This window comes from Octopus bimaculoides, chromosome 22, assembly GCF_001194135.2.
Source record: "Octopus bimaculoides isolate UCB-OBI-ISO-001 chromosome 22, ASM119413v2, whole genome shotgun sequence".
Lineage (NCBI taxonomy): Eukaryota > Metazoa > Mollusca > Cephalopoda > Octopoda > Octopodidae > Octopus > Octopus bimaculoides.
The window spans coordinates 17,174,107-17,184,065 of NC_069002.1; the positions used below are offsets into that span (position 1 = coordinate 17,174,107).

At 39.5% G+C, this 9,959-nt stretch overlaps 1 protein-coding gene across 1 annotated transcript in view; it reads right to left on the bottom strand.

Moving 5' to 3' along the window:
* The window catches only part of LOC106872257 (inosine-uridine preferring nucleoside hydrolase), a 40,267-nt gene extending 33,624 nt beyond the window's left edge, over positions 1-6,643 (bottom strand). The window contains exon 1 of the mRNA XM_014919211.2: positions 5,986-6,643. The gene's annotated coding sequence lies outside the window, so the exon portion shown is untranslated. The remainder of the gene's footprint in view (positions 1-5,985) is intronic.
* Between the last annotated feature and the right edge of the window lie 3,316 nt (positions 6,644-9,959).

The window sequence follows — 9,959 nt, forward strand, 5'->3', positions numbered from 1 at the left end:
TCAAAAAAACAATTTGAAAATCCTACACGACTAGGTGAAAAGCGCTTTATTTAATATGTGACATTAATAAAAATCTGTAAATGTACCAACATCCAGATTTCTGAGTACCTTAATTTTTTTCTATATAATTTCTGTACATCACCTCCAAACCTTCCAATATATATATATATATATACACGATGGGCTTCTAGTTTCCGTCTACCAAATCCACTCACTAGGCTTTGGTCGACCTGAGGCTATAGTAGAAGACACTTGTCCAAGGTGCCACGCAGTGGGACTGAACCCATAACCATGTGGTTCGTAAGCAAGCTTCTTACCATACAGCCACACCTGAATAAAGTCATATGAAACGGTCGAACAGACATGTAAATAATTCAAAAAGGTAAAAAAAAATCCTCAGCAAAGTTTTTTGGCGAAAAATTGCACAAATCTGTCCTGATCAAGAGGCCTATCTGTCGGGGAAGGCATTCTGACATGGAATAAATAAAAATTTATATAAGACATTCTATTATAAAAATTGCCTGACAACGGTGGGCTATTCAGCTAGTGTAATATATAATATACATAACATGATATATCATAACCCGTCGAACCTGTTTGATTACACTTTCCTTTACACTGTACTAGACGCCTGAAATAAAACCTGAGCTGATTCTGATCATAGGATGTTTACTGGATCGAAGTTGCCGAAGGGCATATTTTGACTTAAGACGAAATGGTCACGTTTGCAACGCGTGATGATTACGGCTTAAATGATAAAAAAAAGACAGGCGCGAACGGTGCTACTTTCGCGTGCGGTCTACCGCAGTATCCTGTCTACGCTGTGAAATTACTTTTAGCGTGTGGTCTATCTTTTCCTACCCTTTTACACTTTGGCGTGCACTGCACACATTATACCAGTCATTTACCGTATTGGAAGACTTTCCTGTTAGAGATCGCCAGCTCTAAAATCTCGCACAAACTCAAATTGCAGTGCAACCTGTTGATGTCCGTATAATGAAAAAAAAAAAAACCGGTTATCTTTCCGAATAGAACGCGAAGTTTGACACCCTTTTCGAGGAGAGCGAAATATAGGCCGGTATTCTCCATTTCTGTCACGTTTTCGTTTTTCTTGCATGACGCTACCACATCGATGACAAGGTAGGATACTGCAGTAGACCGCACGCCAAAGTAGCACCAGCGCGAACTTTGGTTTTAGAAAGTATATGTGAGGAATTGATAATAAAGCCAAACTCACGTGCAGCCACTAGAGAAGATGATATATAATAGTATTGGATAGTATATTATATAAGTAGACGATAGTCTTATGACACACATCACATATATCAACGGGTGATCTGAAATGGATCGGTATTAAAAAAAAGACAAAAATAACAATCACTCGGCGGTGACAGCTGTATAAATAATATAAAAGCTGATATAAATGTTGGTTGATCGATTGGGTTCACTTCACGCATTACGTTGCATACAGAAAGTGTAACGTGTTCCTCCATCAGAGGTGCTACCCATCCCTGATAACCCATACACTTTGGTTCCACAAAGCACCTAAATCTCACCTGTAGCTTCAAGTAGCTGTTTGCAACGCCAGCCACACCCTGGCAAATTGCTTCACCAGGCGGGATAAACCTGGTGAGGGGACCCAACGGGTAAGTAGTTCTTGATGAGTTAGGGTTTGCTTACCTATGCATGCTAAGGCTGGCGGACTCTACAGAAGGAACTTTCATAGATCAACTGAGAAGAAGGCGGTCGCGCAGCGCATTGTAGAGTGCAAAGATAAGAGAAGCAAGACGTCTTGGTCACTCACTGCATCCGTCTGCATTCCCAATCGTCTTGACTTGGTTTCGACTTGGTTATTCATGTCATTATTTTGCATAAACATCAGGATAATTATTTTATGTATGCCGTCATCATCCTTGCACGTGTTCAGTGCACTGCTGGGCGAAGGCCTTAGCATGTTCCCTCCACCAATTACAGTCTGATGTTTTCCTCATCCATGTTTGGGTGCCGAAGAATTTGTAGTGGACTTCATTTAGGCTTCGATTTCCTTTAACATTTCAACTTTTCCCACGGAGAAACATTAAGTTGACAGCAATAAAATGAAGACATGGCGTTTGCTATGTTGAGTTATGTCTTTGTCACTTCACCCTTCTAACCTCTTCTAGCCCATGAAAAAATAACAGAACCTCCAACGAAACCAATTGTTCTCAACAATATGTCTCTCCTTCTAATTAGTTTTGTATAGTTATAATAAATACTAGAACTCCGTAAGCCAAAACAAACCACCTTGAATGACTATAAGAAAATCATGTCTCCTAGTCGGACAGGGGGAGGGGGTGACGTTGGGATTCTGATCCGGAAAAGTTTGGCTCTGCAGACACGTGCAATCTTTGTAAACCCAGAAGGTGGTTCGGTCGTTCTGGATCTGACTTTCAGTGGTAAGGCCTTCAAGTTGATCGGTATTTACGCGTCTTGCACAACAGGTAAACGGAATGAGTTCTATCGACGCCTGGAGGATTTTCTCATGACGTCAAAGACAATAGTAATGTTAGGAGACTTGAACACTATTCTAGACGCACGCCTAGATAACGTTGGCTCAACCGTTATCTGAAGCGATTTAGGCGGGCAGATCGATTCAGACTCGACAATTCGAGCGTTCCAATGTGGATTTGGAGTAATACCGACGGATCTCTCAGGTCTTATATAGACAGGATAGTAGTGAATACTAGAGATAGGTCCTCCTTTAGCTGTCCAGTTACTGGAAGTTGAACAAAACCCTATTGGCTTGCGAAACATACCGTAGCCAGATTAAGGAGTTAGTCATGCGGGCACTCATCGGCACCGTGTTGAATAACCATTGGTGGGTTGCCCTCAAAAGAGCCATTCGACTTGAGTCTATTAGAAACCCAACGTGACGTAGATACTACGATAAGGTCTGTGGTAAACGAACAAGGACAGAAGATCGACGGACAAGATGTGTAAGACCTTTCAGGAGCATTTCACTGCGTTGTTCAGGAGGGGCGGTACGCTAGACCATGGGGATACCCTTCGTGATTTCCTGGCCCGCGGCCCGCGTCTCTCGGAACGTGAGGAGGAGGGCTATGAAGGGCCGATCACGGCTGCGGAGGTCTTAGAGGTGCTTTCCGAGTGCCCCGGGGACAAGTCGCCGGGACTGAATGGTCTTCCTTACGAACTTTATAAGAGTATGCCAGACTTATTCGGGAACATACTGGCCGGTGTATATGCGAACTGGCAAGGGGAATGACATTAATAATCGTAGACCCATAACTGAGATGTCGCCCAGGGTGTGGCAAGCCAAAGAGTCGGCCCTGCACAAGGCCATATTCCGATACAAATGGAGACACCCAAGTGTGGTGCCGCAGCAGCTAGAGGCGGAAGGGATTACATCTGTGTAGGTTGGAGATGAAGAGTAGGTGAAGCCCCCGAACGCTCGGTGCACAACACTGTGGGAAAAAGGAAAAGTGACCACGATCAGTACTCTGAATAATGTATCAGTGGATGAAACGCTGCGTCATGTCGTGGATATTCTTTGGCATAAGGCCGGAAATTTTGGGGGAGGGGGCCAGTCGATTAGATCGACCCAGTAAGCAACTAGTACTTAATCTATCAATCCCGAAAGGATGAAAGGTAAAGTCGACCTTGGTAGAATTTGAACTCAGAACGTAAAGACAGACAAAATACTGCTAAGCATTTCGTCCGACGTGCTAACCTTTCTGCCAGCTCGCTGCCTTGATGTCCTGGATATTTGATGGGTGATTGGCTCTTCCGATGACGAAGGGGAGGAAGAAGGCGGCCCCGTGAGATCTTTAAGGGAACGTCGCTCCCTCCCCCAGGTAGATGGACGACTACGAGGCAGAACAGGAGAGCAGTGATCTTTAGATCAGGAGAAGGCGCGTGGGGGAAGGAAGACCGAAAGGAGGGAGAGATGACGTCACGTCGGCGAGTGAGAAGAAAATATTCCCTCTTTTTCATGCTATCTGCGACAGAGGCGAGAGGTGACAAGTGTTATGAATTGAACAATCTGTCTGCGGTACCCGTTTTGTAAGTCGTGGTAAGAACGACTTTATTTATATGCCTTCAAACTACAAAAATTGGCACGACGATATGAAAATGTGTCTAATCCTAACAACACTAGCTGCAGGAGAACATGAGCGTTACAGCAATTACGTACTCCTGAAAAAAAAACCTTCTGACATAAACTTTAAAAATACAATGAACATACTGTGTAAAATTTTTAGCGAGAAGAGCTCGTGGATCTATTTCAAAACGGGGGCACCAGTATTTTCTTAACGAACCACTAACGAAACTTGGGACACTGGTAGAATGTGTCATATAAAACATCTTTTACTCTTAGTCTTCTTAACAAAAAAACGTACATCGCAAGTTATTCCATGTTAAAGTTGTCGTATTTCTGTAATTTCAACCAATCACTGACGTCTATTCAGCTGAATAGAGTTACTGCTGGGCGGTCATAAAAATGTTATTCCCTGTGACATATTCCATTCGGTTTAATCGTAATTTATAAGCATATATTGTTTATATAATAAATTACGCTGTGCGTATCTATGTGTGTAACAATTTTAGAGTTCGGATTCTAGAGTTAGGGTTAGGGTTAACAGTCTAGTTAGGGTTAGGGGATTAATACGATATACACCGTTACAGCGCTAACTGTTTTCAACTGAATAGACGTCAGTGATTAGTAGAAATTATCGAAATAAGACAATTTTTTACATGAAATAAATTCGAATACAAACATTTTTTTCTGTTCTATAATACAAAATAGATAAGTATACGAAGTTTGAAAGTCTTTCGGTACCAAAAACACTACATAAAACATAAATGAAAACTGGTGCCCCCGTTTTCAAATAGATCCGCTAGTAGAGTTAACAGAGAATGTGGAAAGTTCAAACTGGACGAATTAACGCCAAATATATTCAAGTGTTTCATATTTACTCAGGGACTAATTGCAGAAAAGGATGCAGAAGTACGAACAAGAATTCTCGCTAAGCTGAAACAAAGCCAAGCTGTAACCTAACTACAAGTGTCAGTAAAGTGTGAAAGAATAGTAAGTTTTAAGACACGAACAGAGAAAATTGGACATAAAGATTGCTCCCAAGTGAAACAGGTAAATTTTCAGAAAATAGAATAAACAAGATGCCATCGAAAGAAAATGGTAATGTGACAGAGAAAATTCGTAAATAGGAAAATTGAAAATATAAGAGTTAAAATGCAGTTAGATACTGGAAGTGATATTACCATTGTGAATGAAGAATCTTGGAAGTATATTGGTAAGCCAAAATTAAGTAAATCTATAAAAGTAGCACATGGTGTTATTGGTAAAAGATTGTATTTTGTAGGTGAATTTGTGTGTAACGTGACATTTCGTTTTTTTTTATTACCCACAAGGGGCTAAATATAGAGATTTATACAATACAAAAGACAGATCGCCAATCGGAGAAATAAAAGTACAGGATAATCGAGCAACGAAGAAAAAATAAAAGAAATGAATGAAATTATGAACAATGATAAATGAGGCGCAATGTCCATTCGACCCTCAAAGTCGAGTGATTACGTTTAGACATGATTTTGGACAGTTTTTCCTCGGTTTTTTTTTTTTTTCCAAAACAAAAAGTTCACATTTTCATCTTCATCATTTTTTTATATTGTTCATACTACGTTTAATATTCTTTCTAGAAAATTTTCAAATTCTGCATGTCCCACCACGGGCGGCATTGCATTATACAACACCGGGCCGTCAATCATTGTCATCTGTTCTCGATAAGAACCCATGAACCTCGTATCTCTCGTCGTTCAGCAGAACACATCTTTGACACTCCTTGAATTCCTCCCTGAGCAGCTTCACCCTTATCAGTGGTTCTCAACTTGTTTGAGATCAGAGCACACTTGAACCCCTACAAATAATTGTGGGCGCACCATATACAAATCTCTAAAGTAAATAACACATACCTTAAGATTCTTCATTCTTTAGTTCATGGGAAACATTAGCTCGATGTATCTTGGCAATTTCTTCAATGTTTGGGTATATGTTTGAAAGACAAACTCTAAGTTTTTCATCAATGCATGTAAGTGTTCCTCGTTTTTAGTACTTGATAGTAGAAAGAGTGGAAAATCCCAATTCACATAGATATGAAGTTGAAAATTGCAGCAAAATTGTAATAGATTTTTTTAGAAATCAAAACATATTCATCTTTTACAAAAATCCAGAAAGCCTCAAGTGACAGTTCCTTATGTTTCATCATTAATCCATGGTCAGTAGATATAGCAGCAAGTTCCTCCTCTTCTATCAATGTTAATTTGAAATCATTGGGAGTTTCCACGAATGGGTTTCTGATCCAGTCATATTGTTCAGTTTTCAGTGATGGGAAATACGAACTCAATTTTTCTTCTAAACTTGCTAAATGGTCAACTATTAACAGAAGTCTTTCATTTATGCCTGTTTCACTTTGATTTAACAATTCCCTTCGACAGCTTTTTGTTTCCAAATCTTAAGTTTTCTTTGGAAAGCTTTCATTTTGTCAGTGCACATTAGAATGTTTTCTTCTTTCCCTTGCATGCTAGTATTTAAAATAATGAGCTGCTGAAATATATCAACCAAATACTGTAACCTGGCAATCCAAAATTCGGAATGAAGAAGGTCACAAAAATTAGATTGTTTCATTTCTTCAAAGAACGCAAGAAGTTCGTGTCATAGCTCGTGTACACGGGTAAATACTTTTCCTCTTGACAGCCACCTTACTTCGGTGTGTAAAGGCAGCCGTTTGTGTTGAGAATCCAAATCGGTACAAAACTGTTCAAATATACGAGATTTGACAGGTCTTGTTTTAATAAAGTTTACCACCTGAACAACTTGATCTAAAACTTCTTTTAATTCCTCTCCTAATGTTTTTGTCATCAAGACTTCTCTATGAAGAAAGCAGTGAGTAACGATAACATTCACATTTTTTTTTTCTTACAAAAGCTGTGAGACCCTTAACACAGCCTACCATAGAAGGGGCTCCATCTGTACAAATACCCACACATGATTTCCATGATAACTGCCATTTATCGAAGTATGTATTCAGAATGTTGAAAACGTCCTCTCATTTTGTAGTGACACTTAATTCATTGCAAAAAAGAAACTGATTTGCTATTTGATCTTCATTGATAAAACAAATGAATGTTAAGAGTTGCACTTTGTTGGTGATGTCTTTTGACTCCTCAACTTACAATGAAAAAGGTGAATACTTGAATTTATTACTACATACATTTTTCTTGATATCAGAAGACATTTCTAAAATGCGCCTATGAACTGTATCGTTGGACAGTGGAATCTTGCTTATTTCTTTTGCTACTTCATTCCCAAGTATTGTCGAGACGACCTTTTTACACACAGGCAAAATGAGTGACTCGCCTATAGTATGAGCTTTCATATTTTGTGCTATCAGTCCTGAGACTTGGTAGGAAGCGATTTGAGCTTTCTCAGAGACAGTCATTTTATTTATGAAAGAATTTGCCACTTTAGTTTGCTGTTCAGACAATCTCTTAAAATAATTTGTAGATTTATCTTGTAAATGAGGATGCTTATTTTTTAAATGTTTGCTCAGTTTACCAGGAAGCAATGATTCATTTGACATTTTATTTCCACGAGCTAAACATAGCAGCAAAGGATGGTCTTCACTTCCAGTCCATGTGAAACCAAAGCTTAAATAACTTACATCATACTTGCGAGTAGGCCGTGGTTTCAGTTTCTTATTTGAGCAGCTTACTTCACTTAAGTTTTGCTCACTTCCAGGTTCACGTTCATCAATATCACGCTTCTTTTTAATAAGACACCTATCCATTTTGTATGGGTGTACTTTTTTGCAAGTGAAAATAACAACACTTTCACTCTGAACCCCAGTTTAACACAATAGAAACATCATGTATGATACCACCGCCTGCAAGTGCCACACTGCTGCACGCTTGGCTGTTGCAGAGTCATTCAAAACGTGTTCGCAATGTGTACCGAACCTGCTTGCAGGCATGAAGCTAGCTATTCATTGCAAAGAAGAGTGCTGTTATAATTTTGAGTTGATGGAAATACCGGTATATCTGTAAGGTATAACATAAGAAAGTATCTATGCATTTACTTCTTTATATCTGAATGCACGTCTTTGGAAAATCTCATGGCGCACCTTTTGAGAACCACTGCTCTAGATTGCCAGACTTACAGTTCCAGGCTGGACAAGCTACTACTGAAATGGCAAAAGTATATTGACAATATGGGTGCATACTTTGATGAATAAAACTATTCCTTGTATTTATAAAACATCAGCAAACTTTTTTCTTTTCTACAAATTTCATACTTGACGACCTAATATATGTATGAGTGTGTGTGTGTGTGTGTGTGTGTGTGCGTGCAGTGTTCCACAATCGCCAGTAAAAAGCAGAGGAATTTTCTTTCTTGATGCTTCTGGTGGCACAGGTAAAATATTTGTAATATTGCTTCTCTCCAAGGTAAGGCAACAAAGAAGAATTGCAGTCGCTGTACCATTGTCTGGCTTTGCTGCCACCATTCTCCCAGAAAGACAAACAGCTCATTCTGCTTTTAAATTACCACTAAACCTGGTCACAAATGACAGTCCAATTTGTAACATAAGCAAAAGATCAGATTCACCGGAAGCGTTGTGCCAATGCCACCTTATTATTTGGGAAGAATCTGTAGCAATGACAAAAAAAAAATCTTAACTTAGGATGGGCGATTTCTCTTGATTAGGATCATGGAGCAAGTTCAGATTATCACCCTTAAACTATAATCTCTTCCCAGCAATTTTAGAACAATTGATTTAGTCCACTTGAGGGCGCTTGTTTCCACTACAGCAATAGAGCAGCAGTTACCTTTTTGGCCTGTAACTAGCATTTTTCATGATACGCCATGTTTGATCCATAACAGTTGCACTGTATTTTGTGTGTGTACACAATCAATACACTAAGTTACTTTGTTCAAAGATGTTTTCTGCATTTTAACAACACCAGTATTTTGTGTGTAAACATCCCAACATAAAATAAAATTATCTATGAAACAAAATAAGCGTCTGAAATTCTTTGCTTCAGTACATGAGACCTTCAAGCAGATCATCAATGACAAGGCATACAAGCCGGAACAGGTTTTCAATATGGACGAGACTAGCTTGTTCTGGAAGAAGATGCCTTCCAGAATGTACATCACGAAGGATGAAGCCAGAACCCCAGGTGTTCACTCTTTGGATTTGAATCATAAGGGAGTCCAAGTCTGCTAGCACCACCTCCCTCATCCAGCCTATGGATCAAGGTGTGATCTATGCCTTCAAGGCACTTTGCACTCGGAACTTTCTCTAACACCTTGTGGATACAATGGATTCAGACAAGAATTTCAAGTTAAAGGAGTACTGGTGTAACTTCATGTTCGCAGCATGCCTATCAGTCATCCACACTGCTCTTAAAGGCATGAAAAAAGAAACCTGCATGCTGGAAGGTGTGTCCAGGACTATGAGGGCTTCTCATCTGAAGGCTGTCAACAATGCAGTGAAACTGGCAATGGTTCTTGGTGGTGAAAGTTTTGACGATATTACGCAAGATGAGGTCAACGACCTCATCGATGCCCACTCTCATCATATAAGCAATGTCGTTCATTTGCAATCTTTCTTGGAAATGGAAGGATTCGTGACAGGAAGGGCATCCAGGTGTAGAAAATCTGCTGCAATGAATTGTGTCAGACTCATACAAGCATGGAAAAAAATGAATGTTAAAATAATGATGATAAAATATAGGATTCACTAAATTCCTCTAGAAAGGAGTAACAACTAAGATAGTTGTTTCTCTGTAAGAAAAGGTTGGGAGCAGCTAGTTTGATACAAGTCCAAAGAGATTTTCCTGCTACCCTGGAACATTTTGACAGTAAAATCAGAGCAAGATTATAAACT